The following is a 14,322-nucleotide window of genomic DNA, read 5'->3' on the forward strand; positions in this document are numbered from 1 at the left end:
AAGCAGGCTCCACACTGTCAAGTGTAGAGCCCAGCACAGACTCGATCTCACAAACCATGAAATCATGACTTGAACCGAAATCAAAGGTCAGACACTTAACTGATTGAGCCACCTCAGGCGCCCCTCAACTATATGTTTTTAGAAAAAAAAAAGAACTATTTAAATAGTGATGGTAATTCAGCCATTGTACTCAAAGAGCATAACATGAGATGGCAGTCATGCGTCTGTTATTCCTTCCATCTCAATTTCATAGTTGCTGCTTCCAGTGTGAAACTTTGGTCTCATGAAGTGTGTTTCTAGTGTTTAAACGTACAATATGCATTCTTCATACAACACGGACCTTAAATGCAAAAGAACTACTTTATCTGTCCTGTATGGAAGATAACACATATGTTCTAACATTAAGGGGATCTTCTAGAAGGGATCTGACTCTAAGCAATTTTCATCTTTTTTTTTTTTTTTTAAGTTTATTTATTTTTGCAGAGAGAGAGAGAGAGCGCGCGTGCATGAGGTGGGTAGGGGCAGAGAGAGAGGGAGACACAGAATCTGAAACAGGCTCTAGGCTCCAAGCTGTCAGCACAGAGCCCGATGCAGGGCTCGAACTCACGGACAGCAAGATCATGACCTAAGCCAAAGTCAGACGCTCAACCAACTGAGCCACCTGGGCGCCCCTAAGCAATTTTCATCTTAAGTGCTGACTTTAAAATTTAATCCATGAATAAGATTTAAGTCTACATATTAGTCTCAAAGTGATAGGATCTACGGCTTGGAGGAGACTTACATGTCCATCTAGCCCCAACTACCCATATGATAGAGTCTCCTATGAAAATAAATGTTTGTAGACACTGCTGACCAATTGAGGAGCTCTTCCCATGATTAAAAAAAAATTTTTTTTTAATGTTTATTTGTTTTGAGAGAGAGAGAGAGAGAGACAGGGCACAAACGGGAAGGGCAGAGAGAGAGGGAGACACAGAATCCAAAGCAGGCTTGAGGCCGGAAGCTGTCAGCACAGAGCTCGACACAGGGCTCAAACCCATGAACTGTGAGTTCATGACCTGAGCCAAAGTTGGTTGTTCAACCAAGACACCCAGGAGCCCCCCCCCCCACCACCCCATGATTCTACTCTAGCATTTCCCCCACCCTTCTATGCCTATGCACACACTTTCCCTGGTAGTTCCCTTGTTTACCTGGGAAGTTCCCTTGTTTACCCTTCAAGAATCAGGTCAGGAGCACTTGGGTGGCTCAGTTGGTTGAGCGTCTGACTTCAGCTCAGGTCATGATCTCACAGCTTGGGAGTTCGAGCCCCGCATCAGGCTCTGTGCCGACAGCTCAGAGCCTGGAGCCTGCTTCAGATTCTGTGTCTCCCTCTCTCTGCCCCTTGCCTGCTCACACTCTGTCTCTGTCTCTCAAAAGTAAATAAACATTAAAAAAAAATCAGGTCAAAGATCACACCTTCTGTGAATACTCAGGCAGTTTTACGTGCTTCTTCCTTTCTGCTCCCATTGCAACTCTTTTGGTTCATGTATTATAGCACTTACTACAATGTTCTCTTTGCCTAATTCCCCCATTTCCTTGAAGGAGGAGATAGGTGATTTGACTGTATGTCAGGCTTTGAGACAATATTTAGCACCCTGTAAGCAATCCCTATATATTTTTAAATGTTGAATTATGACAGTACATGCCAAATTCATTTTTGGATGCTAGATTAACTTGTTTGAGCTTCAAAAGAGGGTTCTGAAAGACTCCAAAGAATCACCAGAGTCCTTTCTTTCATTCTTGGTAGGTTCCATCTTCTGTTATTTAACTTTGACTTGAATAAAGAAAGCAATAGGACATGCTTTTCATTTTTACTAACAATTTAAATCATTTCTACATTTCAAAACTGGCCTCATAAATTGCTGGTAACACTAATATATAGTATAAACTCTATAAAGGGGAATTTGACATCTAACAAGTCTACATTTACATTTATACTTTAACCAGCAATCCTAGTTCTAAGCCTACATGCTGAAGATACACCTCCAATGATACAAGAAACCATATACATATACAAGGTTATTCATTGTAGCACTATATATAATAGCAAAATATTGAAAGCAATCTAAGTGCCCATCCATAGGATAAGTTGAAGAAACAGTATCACATTCACATAGTGGATTACTCTATAGCTGTATAAAAGAAAAAAGAATATCTCTAAGAACTGATATCCTGATTTTCAGTATATATTGTTACGTGAAAGAGAAAAAAAGGGCAAGATATGCTACCTTTTGTGTAAGAAGGGAGTTAAAAGAAAAAAGATGTATGTATGTACGTATGTGGGTAGGTGTATGTGTATATTTGCTTACTATTAAAATACAGAAGAGATAAACCATAAACTAATAAAAATAGTTACAGACCTATTGGAGTGAAGTAGGTATGGGATGGAAAAGATAGGGAAAGGAGTGAGATTTTTCTAAGTGTACCTTGTCAAATTGTTTTGACTTCTAAACCATGTAAATGTTTTACATTCGAAAAATTAAATCAGCAAAGACAGGAAGTAGGGAGACCCTTACACAGTATGCCAAGAGAAACAAATGAACTCAATGGTCTGAAGTTGATGATATAACAAAAAGGAAACGATACACGAAGTAAGTTTTTAACAGTGTTTTGATTGTACACCTAAAGGAGATGTGTTCCAAGTACAAAAATACCTATAAAGATCTCAAAGTTTATTTTGTGATTTTGATGTTAGTTATAATATTGGTGTAGTAATTTCAAAATTATTTTGTGTTCATAGAAAAACACAGCAAATATGTAATTCTACCGATGCTTTGGGGAATTAGGTTTCTCCATGGGAGAAGGAAAGCACAGATATGGAATGGGGGAATAAGATAAAGAATCTTGAGGTATTAGATTAAACTGGAGGTTTTATGAATTCATTACACACACACACACACACACACACACACACACACACACACACACACATTTTCTGGCTGTGTATACTGAAAGGCATAGATGTAGTGACATCTCAATAACAATGAACACACCTAACATCCAGCTCTTGATTTCTAGATCCCATTCTTCACTAAAAGGAACCATGGCTCTTTGAAGAAATGGCTGAATTAAGAGATAATATATCTTGCTATGCCAGAAAACAAGGCAGTGGTAAAAAACTGTTGGGAAAGTGTCAACAGAACACTGGTCAAATTTGGGACAATTTAAACCTCAAAAATATTACCAATGGCAGTGGATTAAAACATTATTGTGTTCAAGCTGCTGTAACAAAAAGCTACAAAGTAGGTAGCTTATAAATAATAGGAATTTATTTCTCACAGTTCTGGAAGCTAGAAATCCACGATCAAGGCATCAGAATGGTTGAGTTTTGGTGAAGGCCCTCTTCCTGGTTTGTAGTCAATGCCTTCTTTATTCTCATGTGGTGGAAGGAATATTTCTGTAGCCCCTTTTCTCAGGCACTAATCCCATTCATGAGGGCTACACCTTTAAGCACCCAAAGACCCCAACCCCTAATACCATCATCTTTAGGTGTTAGGATTTCAACATATGAATTTTGAAACACATTAAGAACATAGTACACAATAAATAAAAAAAGAAAACATGAGCCTGTAGTGATACTAAAAAGGGTGGGAGTGGCAGAAGAAAAGCTACATTACAGAAGAATCCAGCTAATGAATGTAGAAGGAATGACAGAAGCATCATCATTTTGCAACCACTAATTTAGTAATAAATTCAGGCAAGGATCAGTGGTTAATGCTAAAACCACTTGATGAAAAGGTTGCTGGGTGTTTGAACAAGATATTACAAAGTTTCAAATTATTACTCTACAGATTATTTATTGATTACAAATGGAAAAATGTACCTTTACCACCATCTTTTTTTTTAATCCTTTTTTTTTTTTCCTTGAGAGAGAGCAAGGGTGCAAGTGAGTGAGGGGTAGAGACAGAAAAAATCCCAGGAGGGGCAGAAGAGAGACAGAGAGAGAGAGAGAAGCGGGGCTAGCCCAAAACGGGACTCATGCTCACCTGAAGCAGGGCTCGAGCTCATCTGATGTGGGACTTGAATTCATGAACCGAGATCATGAGAGCCAAAGTCAGATGCTTAATGACTAAGTCACCCGGGCACTCTACCTTTACCACCATCTTAAACACAGATCAAACATAACCTCCTCAATAAAGGGGCAGACTGACTTTATGTGCCTTCAGATATGATGCACGTAAGACATAACCACCTATGAAGCACTTATGCCCAAAATGATTAACTTGCGTCTAATCATGATGGAAAAGAATCAGATAAATCTAAATTGTAGACTATTCTACAAAATAATTGGCCTGGACACTTCAAAAATATCTGTGTCATAAAAGTGAAAAAATGGGGAGGAACTGACTTGATTAACAGACTAAAGAAATAGGACAACAACAACAACAAGAAATAGGACAACAAAATGTAAAGCATGACCGACCCTTGATTGGATCTTGGATTGGCAAGGAAAGCCAACTATAAAAGACATTATTTAATTGGAACAATTGTTACAGTTTGACTATGGAGTTGATATTACTTAATATTTTATCAATGCTGAGTTTTTTGAGTATAATACTGTGATTATGTATGGCAGAATGGCTTTGTTTTAGTAGATACATTCTGCAGTACTTAGGGCTCATGTGAACTATCAAGTGTCACAATGTCAGTAACTTACTTTCAAATAATTCAGCAAAAATAATTATTGAAGTGGGGGTGGGGTGCCTGGGTGACTCAGTCGGTTAAGCGTCCCACTCATGATTTTGGCTCAGGTCAGGATCTCAGTCATGAAATCGAGCGCTGCGCTGGCTCAGCATGGAGTGCAGAGCCTGCTTGGGACTCTCTCTCTATCCCTCCCCTGCTCATGCTCTCTCTCTCCAAATAAATAAACTTAAAAAAATTAGTGAAAGAGAGAGAAAGGGAGAGGGGTAGTATGTGTGCCGTATAAAGACAAAGTCAATGTGGCAGAGTGTTAACAACTGGTGAATATAGGCTGATAGTATTGTTCTTTTTTTTTTTTTTTTCCAGTTCGTTTTGTTGGTTTGAAATTTTTCAAAATTTAAAAAAATGAGAAGAGGTTCAACATAGAAGCAGCTCAACACAGGCTTTATGTTGTCAACCAGGTTTGGAAGGTGAATGGGAAAACAAAAGCAAAAGCAAACAAACGCAAAAGCAGAAAGGCTTAGGGACCTCAGCTCATCTACCTTTCCTTAGGTAGCACTGACCTGGGCACGAGAACCTCCAGTCTGGCCAATTCTCTGAGAACTAAGTTCTACTTTATATCTATTGCCTGTATTATATATAAAAATAAAACTGCAAAACCAACAAAAGTTATAAAGGATATTTTTGAGACTTTAGGGAAATTTGAAGATAGAATGTATATTAGATAATATTACTGTACCAAAGATAATAATCTTATTTGTGATAATGATATTGTAGCTATGTAAGAAAATGTTCATGTTCGGGGCGCCTGGGTGGTGCAGTCGGTTAAGCGTCCGACTTCAGCCAGGTCACGATCTCGCGGTCCGTGAGTTCGAGCCCCGCGTCAGGCTCTGGGCTGATGGCTCGGAGCCTGGAGCCTGTTTCCGATTCTGTGTCTCCCTCTCTCTCTGCCCCTCCCCCGTTCATGCTCTGTCTCTCTCTGTCCCAAAAATAAATAAAAAACGTTGAAAAAAAAATTTAAAAAAAAAAAAAAAAAAAAGAAAATGTTCATGTTCTTAGGAAGGCAATGCTGAAATACAATATCTGACGTTTAGTCTCAAGTGATTCAGGGGAGGGAAGGGAAGTGTCTGTGTGTTTAGAGAAAAAAATACATGGTAAATGTTAATACCTTGAGGATTTAGATTAAGGGTGTAGGGGAATATATTGTGCCATTCATACGGCTGTTGTGTAGGACATTTTTCAGAACTGAAAGTTGGAGTAAAGTTTCCCCATTTACTTTAGTTCTCCCTGGGTGGCTGCTACCTGGTTTGGCTTTCTTTTTTCAGTTTATTTATTTATTTTGAGAGAGACAGAGAGAGCACGAGCAAGGGAGGGGCAGAGAAGGAGAATCCCAAACAGACTCCGTGCTGCCAGTGCAGAGCCTGATGGGGGCTTGAACCCATGATGACCCGAGCTGAATTTGGATGCTTAACTGACGAAGCCACCCAGGCGTTCCCCCCAAAATGTTTAATGATATCCATAATGACAAATTCAATGCAGCAAACATTTATTGACATCCCACTTTACAGGTCCTGTGCTAAAATGCACAGTTCTTGCCATTTGGGAGTTCACCATTTAATGAAGGAAACAGATAAATACACACTCATTATAATACAGGTGGACTGCACTAAGTGCTACAATATAGAGGCACAAAGTATTGCAGAAATACTGAGAAGAGAGTTAGCTTATTCTCACAAGGATTATCATAGAGGAGATAATACAAAGGCTAAGAATTACAGAATATATAAAATTTCAGCAGGTATAAAGGAAAGCAGGTCATTCCAAGTAAAGGAAATGGTTTTAGCAAAGGTACTGAGGAATAAAAGATCATGGTAAGTTTGTAAGGGGATAAGCATTTGGTATGGAATAACTAAGTCTTCAGATGTGTGTTATGAAATATAGGAGATGCAAGTGAAAGGAAACTTTGGAATTGTATTGTTAAAAAAAAAATCAGGTATCTGCCATGTGAAAGTCGCTGTGGTAGAGGCTTTACCAAGATGAACATATTTGTATTCAAAGCAACCCCATGAAGTATATTATTTTCCAGGTCCCACCCGGTAAGAGATTCTGATTCAGTAGGTGGGGAGAATGAGGGAGAGAAAGAATATGCATTTTAAACAAGTACTCTAGGTGACTGTGATGGAAGAGAACCATGAATGACACTGAGAAATACTGATTCAGACTGATTCAGAGAAAAGAATGAATTTGCATGAAGGCAAGTTGCATACATTTAAAAAATTTATTCTTTCCAACCCATGCCATACTCTTACATCAACCTATGACAAACAGACATTATTCTCTTTTTATAGGTGATTAAATTGAGGCACAAAGAGGCTAAATAACTTGTTTAAGGTTACCCACCTAAAATGTGACAGTGCCCAGACCCATGAATCTAAATGTCTGCTACATCTCTATCTAGATGCCCTAACAAAAGTTTAGGTTCAGAGGCACCTGGGTGGCCCAGTCGGTTAAGCGTCTGACTTCAGCTCAGGTCATGATCTCGCAGTTTGTGGGTTCGAGCCCTGTGTCAGGCTCTGTGCTGACAGCTCAGGGCCTGGAGCCTGCTTCGGATTCTGTGTCTCCCTCTCTCTCTCTCACTCTCTGCCCCTCCCCCACTTGCTCACAAGCACTCTCTCTCTCTCTCTCTCTCAAAAATAAACATTAAAAAAAAATAAGACTTGTGAACTTAAACCATACAAAAAGTTGTTTAAAAAAAAAGAGTTCAACATACTCCAAAAGAATTAATCATTTTCTCTACCCAGCCTTTGCCCCAAACACAAACATATCTGTTCCTACTCTGATATACCCAATCTCAGTGAACAGCACCACCGTGTACCCATTTATCCATCCTAGAATTCTCCCTCACCTGCTAAATCTAGTAAGTTTCCTTATCCTGTCAATTTCACCTTCTTAATGGTTTTCAATAGTCTCCTTTCCACCCACACTACTACTGATTTAACAATAACAGCTTCATTTATTGAGTGCCTACACCACATCTAGCACAGTATGTTAATCTTTAGACCAACTCTGTGAGGTAGGTAATGTTAACTGTCTCCATTATATCGATGAGGACTCCATGGCTTTGATTCTGTGCTTTTAGCTCTATACAGATGAGTTCTAGATGAACACCTCAGCTTTTCCTCTTACCTTTCCTAGTTCTTATCCCTCCAACTAGTTCTAGAACACCTCCTCTTGCTTATCCTAAAAACTAAACTTATGGCAACTTATCATCAATGGCACCTCCTTAGTTTTGCAGTTTGTATTTTCCAGTTTTGTAGTTTTTAACCTTAAAGTTTAAGAGGAATCATGATATATGAGGAAGGAATGGGAAATAAAGTTAGAATGTGACCTGGGTTTACTATTTGATTTCACATTTTTTTGCTCTGTGTCTATGTAAGTTATATAATTTCTGAGTCCTTAAGTTTCCTTAAACAAAGGATAACATTCATAGTAATATTAATGCATACAGTCTTGTATGAGGAAGGTACAATGTGCTAAATCCATTGTTGAGGGGGAAAAAAAACCTCTCCAATGTGGCACACTCATAAATTAGTACTCCAATATATCTTATGCCCATAATCTGGATAATCTTTGTCAGACACATCAATCTCCTGCATAAAGATCTCAAGTGGCTATGCCTCATCCATTAAATAAAATGTAAACCTAGCTCTGCAGACATTCTGTCAACCATGCCACTGCCTACTCTTACATCTCTCTAGCTTCACTCTATGAAATAATCCAATGGAGTCATTTGGTTCACAAGTATTATGTCTTCTTATTCCTCAGCCTTCTCTCATTCTGCCCCTTCTATATCTCAATGCCCTCCCATTCCTTTAACCAATCCAGATATAGTCCTTTCTTTAAGATCAAAGTTGGTAGCTAATAAGCAACTAGGTGTTTGGATCAAAAAAAATGAGTGCATGTGGTTCAAAACCAAGGCATGAACAGAGAGCATGTGTTGGGGTTCTTTTTCTGTGGAGCCCAGTTATGTAGGTGTGACTATTCACTATACAGATTATATAGATGTGATTGTTTACAATGTGACAAACTATAAAACTTGAAAAGTTTCCTTAAACAAAATGCCTACAAATGCTGGATAAAAATAAACATCCCTTGAAATGCTTAGCAGAGCTTATAGATGAAAGGGAAATTCCCAAAGAGCAAAAGTGTAGAAACAGCTGAAAATCAGAATGGTATACCGATAACTGAAGTAACGCTGGGGCATCTCCCATTCTTACTGTCTTTTATGAAACACTTTGAGATTAGGAGATAAGACTTGAGCAAGATATGACATTGGAACAGTGACACCCCTACTAAATATGCTAAGTGCCCTTATTAAACCCATCTTCAGTAAAAGGATTGACCAAAAAAATCTACCCACTGGAATAGGGAAAAGCAGGGGCTCTGTGTGTGGAGAAAATGTATCCCTTGAGAATTTATAATCCCACACTTACCTACACATCACTTTGGGGTTCAGTGTAAAATATCAGCCCGATCTGGGAAGACCTCAGTCAGGAAATTGACTAAAAGTAGTCCCAGATCGAGAGTAATATAGGATGCCAAGAAGAAACAAATATCAATCTTTGACAGGACAAATGTCAAGAAGGACATAGACCATTTAGGATTCCCACAGATAAAAAGTTACTGTCAAACTAGAATACCAAGAAGCATTAGGATTAATAAATGAGGGCCTTTTCAGACAAACAAAAACTGAGTTCATTAACAGATCCTCACTAAAGGAACTTGCCAAGAATATCTATAGGAAGAAAGAAAGAAAGAAAGAAAGAAAGAAAGAAAGAAAGAAAAAGAGACAGATCCACAAAGATCCAAATTGAGAGAAGGAATGATAGGCAAGGAAACTGGTATACATGTGGGTAAATATAAGCAAACATTGATTGTAATGATTAAAAAACAAAATATCTCAATGCAATACATAATGTAATAAGAAAATACCTACTCTTAAAGGAACTAAATTATTGGATAACAATAATGTGTAAGATGGAAGGGAAGTGATGAAGCAAAGATACTTTACTGAAGTAGAGATAAAAATTAATTTTAGACTTGTTTAGATCTTATTAGGATGAACTACATGAAATTCCTAATATTCAACTCTTTATCTATAAAATATTATCAATCTCATATGGTTCAACCTAATATATTACAATATTAAAGATAACCATTAAGCACATGGAAATAAAATGTACAGCAAGCAGAATAAAACCTCAATACAAAAAAAAAAGTGGACAATAGATGATACCATTAATATAAAATTTGAACATGAAGAACAATACAAATTATGGCTTGTGGATACAGATAGATATTTGAAAAGTATAAAGGAAATACTTTGATATGGGTGGAGGGAAAGGGATCAAACTCTATTTCTAAGATTTTTTAAAATTGGAATGGTAATTTAATTAAAGGGATAATATGGGTAATAATTTGCAATGAATTAAACTTATTATGTTTAATAATGCAATTTTTAAAGCCATAATTTTTTTTTAATTTTTTTAAAAGTTTGTTTATTTAGAGAATGCAAACAGGGGAGGAACAGGGAGGGAGAGAGAGAATCCCAAGCAGACTCTGCACCATCAGCACTGAGCCCGATGCAGCGCTCAATCTGACAAGTTGTGAGATCATGACCTGAACTGAAACCAAGAGTCAGATGCTCAACCGACTGAACCAACCAGGTGCCCCATAAAAATTTTTTAAAAGCCATAAAGTTCAAAAGACAAAGAAAAAAAAAGCCCCAATATGTAGTGTTTTCCAATTTCTGTGGTGTAAACACTCCCACCATGTTTGACTTTAAGATACCAATGTGACATCACTGAATGCAGAGTTAATAAGAGATATACAGTAGCATATATAACATAGTATTTTTACCATACAGATAACAACAGATGTAAATAACTTCAAGAGCAAAGAATGTAGTAAAATAATTAGGAATTAATGAATTTTAAATATGTATTACCTATGTTTTAACCTTATTTAAGTTTATATAACTTAGTTTTTAATAATGGCTGTGTCTAAAAACTGGCTTGCATGGGCACCTGGGTGGCTCAGCTGGTTAAGTGTCCAACTCTTGGTTTTGGCTCAGGTCATGATCTCACAGTTTGTGAGATTGAGCTCCATATTGGGCTCTATGCTGACAGTGCAGAGCCTGCTTGGGATTCTCTCTCTCCTTCTCTCTCTCTCTGCGCCTCCTGTTCTCTCTCTCTCTCAAAATAAGTAAATAAACTTAAAAAAAAAAAAAAAGCTGGCTTACAAAATTCCTGAAAATTTAACAATCAATTCTCACAAGCCAGTGAAAGCCACATCCAGCATACCACTGCACAAGTATGAATCCAAAGTAGTTACTTCTGAGTGACATCTGTGAAAGTGTTGTGAAGAACCTCTGAAAATCCTCTTCTTCATAAAAGCAATGAGACTACTGGCAAAAGTGTAAAAATAAACTTACTCTGTTCTCTGGAAGTTAACAAAGGTCTCCAAAAATTCAGGATGTGTTTATTTAAAAAAACACAGTTGAAAAGTGAGCTTTGTGCAATTTTAACTTGCCCTATTCCAATTTTCTCCTTCCCTAGTTCTATGGTAGCCCTGAAAAGCAACAATCCACAATCACAGTGAAAACTACCAGCCTGGAAGTCACAAGATGGAATAATAGAATAAAACTCCTTCAAATCTCCTCTCCTAAAAAACTGTCATTATTTGACCTGTCTGATGGTTCTCTGGAAAACCCAATTCATAGGTTGTCTTTATTTGATCTGACTTGGAGTTTGCCAGTATAAACATCTTTTTCCCCTCACAGAAGTTTGTCTAAAACTGTCAGAGACAAATGTTTAACAATGCAGCTGCCTGATGCGTTAGATAGCAGGGCAAACAAGGTTAACCAAAAAACTCAAAAGGGAAAACTGGGAAATGAGATCTCCATAGAGGGCTCTGAATAACTCTGATATGAACCTTGGTATTGAAATGGTGATACACATGTCCAGGATTGTGCATATGCTCAGGAATGACATGAGAAGGCCCTACACACACCACTCTGGCTAATCTTGAGACTCAGCATAAGCAAGAAATAGGCAGAATTTTATTTTATTTTATTTATTTTATTTTTTATTTTTTTAATGTTTATTTACTTTAGAGAGAGATGGAGCATGAGTGGGAGAGGGGCAGAGAGAGAAGGGGACACAGAATCCAAAGCAGGCTCCAGGCTCTGAGCTGTCAGCACAGAGCCCGATGTGGGGCTCGAACTCATGGACCGCAAGATCATGACCTGAGCCGAAGTCGGACGCTCAACCAACTGAGCCACCCAGGCACCCCTAAATAGGCATAATTTTAAACTGCCTGGCTGAGTGTTGACTACATACCGCAAACTGCAAACAGAGCCCCTCAGCAAATACTGGAATACCTACTGGTTCCAGGCATATAAGGAAATCTCTGTCAAATCATTATCTCAGGAAACTATATTCAAAGAACTAAAGGAAAGTATAAAAACAATACCTTAAAAATTAGAGAATATCAATAAAGAGATAGAAATTATTTTTTAAGGACAAAATAGAAATGCTGGAGTTGAAAAGTATAATAACTGAAGTGAAAATTTTACTAAAAAGGCTCAACAGAAGGTAAGAGTCAGCAAAAGTGAAAAATACATTAATTTAGATTATCCAATGTGAGAAAAAAGGGAAAAGAATGAAGAAAACGAACAAAGCCTCAGACATCTGAGGGACTACCATCTAAAATACCAATATACTCATAATGGATATCAAAGGAGAGGAGAGACAGAATGGGCAGAAGGGATATTTGAAGAATGACTGAAAATCCTCCCAATTTGACAAAAACAACAATGCACATATCCAAAAAGCTCAATATATTCCACATAAGATAAATTCAAAGTGATCCACATGTAGACACATCACAGTGAAACTGTCAAAGACAAAAGACAAAGAATTTTGAAAGTAGCAAGAGAGGAATGACCTGTCAAGTCCAAGGAAGAACTTTAACAGTTGGGTTTCCCGTTAGTAAACAATGAAGCCAAAAAGTGGGATGACATATACAAAGGGCCAAGAGAAAAAGACTTAAACAAATTTTTTTTTAATGTTTATTTATTTTTGAGAGAGACAGAGACAGAGCATGAGCAGGAGACGGCCAGAGAGAAAGAGAGAGAGAGAGCAAGAGAGAGAGAGAGAGAGAGAGGGAGAAGGAGAGGGAGACACAGAATCTGAGCAGGCTCCAGGCTCTGCACTGTCAGCATAGAGCCTGACGTGGAGCTCAAACTCATGAACCATGAGATCATGACCTGAGCCCAAGTTGGACACCTAACTGACTGAGCCACACAGGCACCCCAAGAAAAAGACTATTAATCAAGGATTATGTATCAAGCAAAATTATCCTTTAAAACTGAAGGATCAACTTTCATCATTACAGCATGAGGAGCTCCATAACCTGCTCCAAAATGAAAATTATTAAAGGAAACAAAAACTAGGGGCGCCTGGGTGGCTCAGTCGGTTAAACGTCCTACTTCAGCTCAGGTCACGATCTCGTGGTCCGTGAGTTCGAGCCCCACGTCGGGCTCTGGGCTGATGGCTCAGAGCCTGGTGCCTGCTTCCGATTCTGTGTCTCCCTCTCTCTCTACCCCTCCCCCATTCATGCTCTGTCTCTCTCTGTCTCAAAAATAAATAAAACGTTAAAAAAAAATTAAAAAAAAAAAGGAAACAAAAACTAAAACACACACACACACACACACACACACACAAACAAAAGACAAATTTTAACCACCCACCCCCAAGAAAACAATTGGAAAAAAGAATACCACTCAAAGCCTTTGGAAATGATTCTAAGAGCAAACAGCAAATGAAGAAACATCTTTTGAGGTGCCTGTTTGGCTCGGTCAGTTAAGCATCCAACTTCAGCTCAGGTTATGATCTCGCAGTTTGTGGGCTCGAGTCCCACACTGGGCTCTTTACTGTCAGCAAGGAGCCTGCATGGGATCCTGTCTCGTGTTCTCTCTCTGCCCCTCCCCCACTCGCTCGCTCTCTCTAAATAAACTCAAAAAAAAACAGAAAAAGAAAAGAAACATCTCTTCAGGAAATTCTATAAATATTTGGTAGGCAAGGTGAATATCTATGGTTTTTCAGGAAGACTGCTGCCTGCTTCTCCACTCCCAGCCAGTGAGGTGGATACTCCACTGGATTGCATCAGCCTACAACACAGAGCTGTTTCCCCTTTCAGCTACCAGCTGGAAGGCTTTGTTCCTGGGAGGAACAGGACTTAAGCGTTTCTCATCCTGCTCCCAGCTGTCTGTTGCCGAGAAGTCCTAAGTGAATGTGGTTGAGAGGTAGGGGCTCCCTTCTTTCACCCAACCTCTACCTTGGGAGACTCTACCTGGGTATGGCATAGTGAGAATCCTGTAGGAAGTACAATACAAGGAAAATGCAAGTTCAAACCACAACGAGATAATGTTTCACACCCACCCAGATGATACAATAAAAACAAAAAAAAAAAACAGTGAGGAGAGATTTAGAAAAATTGGAACCTTCATAATTCCTAAAATCTTTGTAAAACAATTTGGCAGTTCCTCAAAAAATTAAACATAGAGTTGTCACATGACCCAGC

At 38.4% G+C, this 14,322-nt stretch overlaps 1 protein-coding gene across 5 annotated transcripts in view; it reads right to left on the bottom strand.

Annotated features, from left to right (window-relative positions):
• AAMDC (adipogenesis associated Mth938 domain containing) overlaps positions 1-14,322 on the bottom strand; it is a 31,431-nt gene that overhangs the window by 8,419 nt on the left and 8,690 nt on the right. The gene's annotated exons all lie outside the window — the stretch shown is intronic.

The sequence above is a fragment of the Panthera leo genome, chromosome D1 (genome assembly GCF_018350215.1).
Source record: "Panthera leo isolate Ple1 chromosome D1, P.leo_Ple1_pat1.1, whole genome shotgun sequence".
NCBI lineage: Eukaryota > Metazoa > Chordata > Mammalia > Carnivora > Felidae > Panthera > Panthera leo.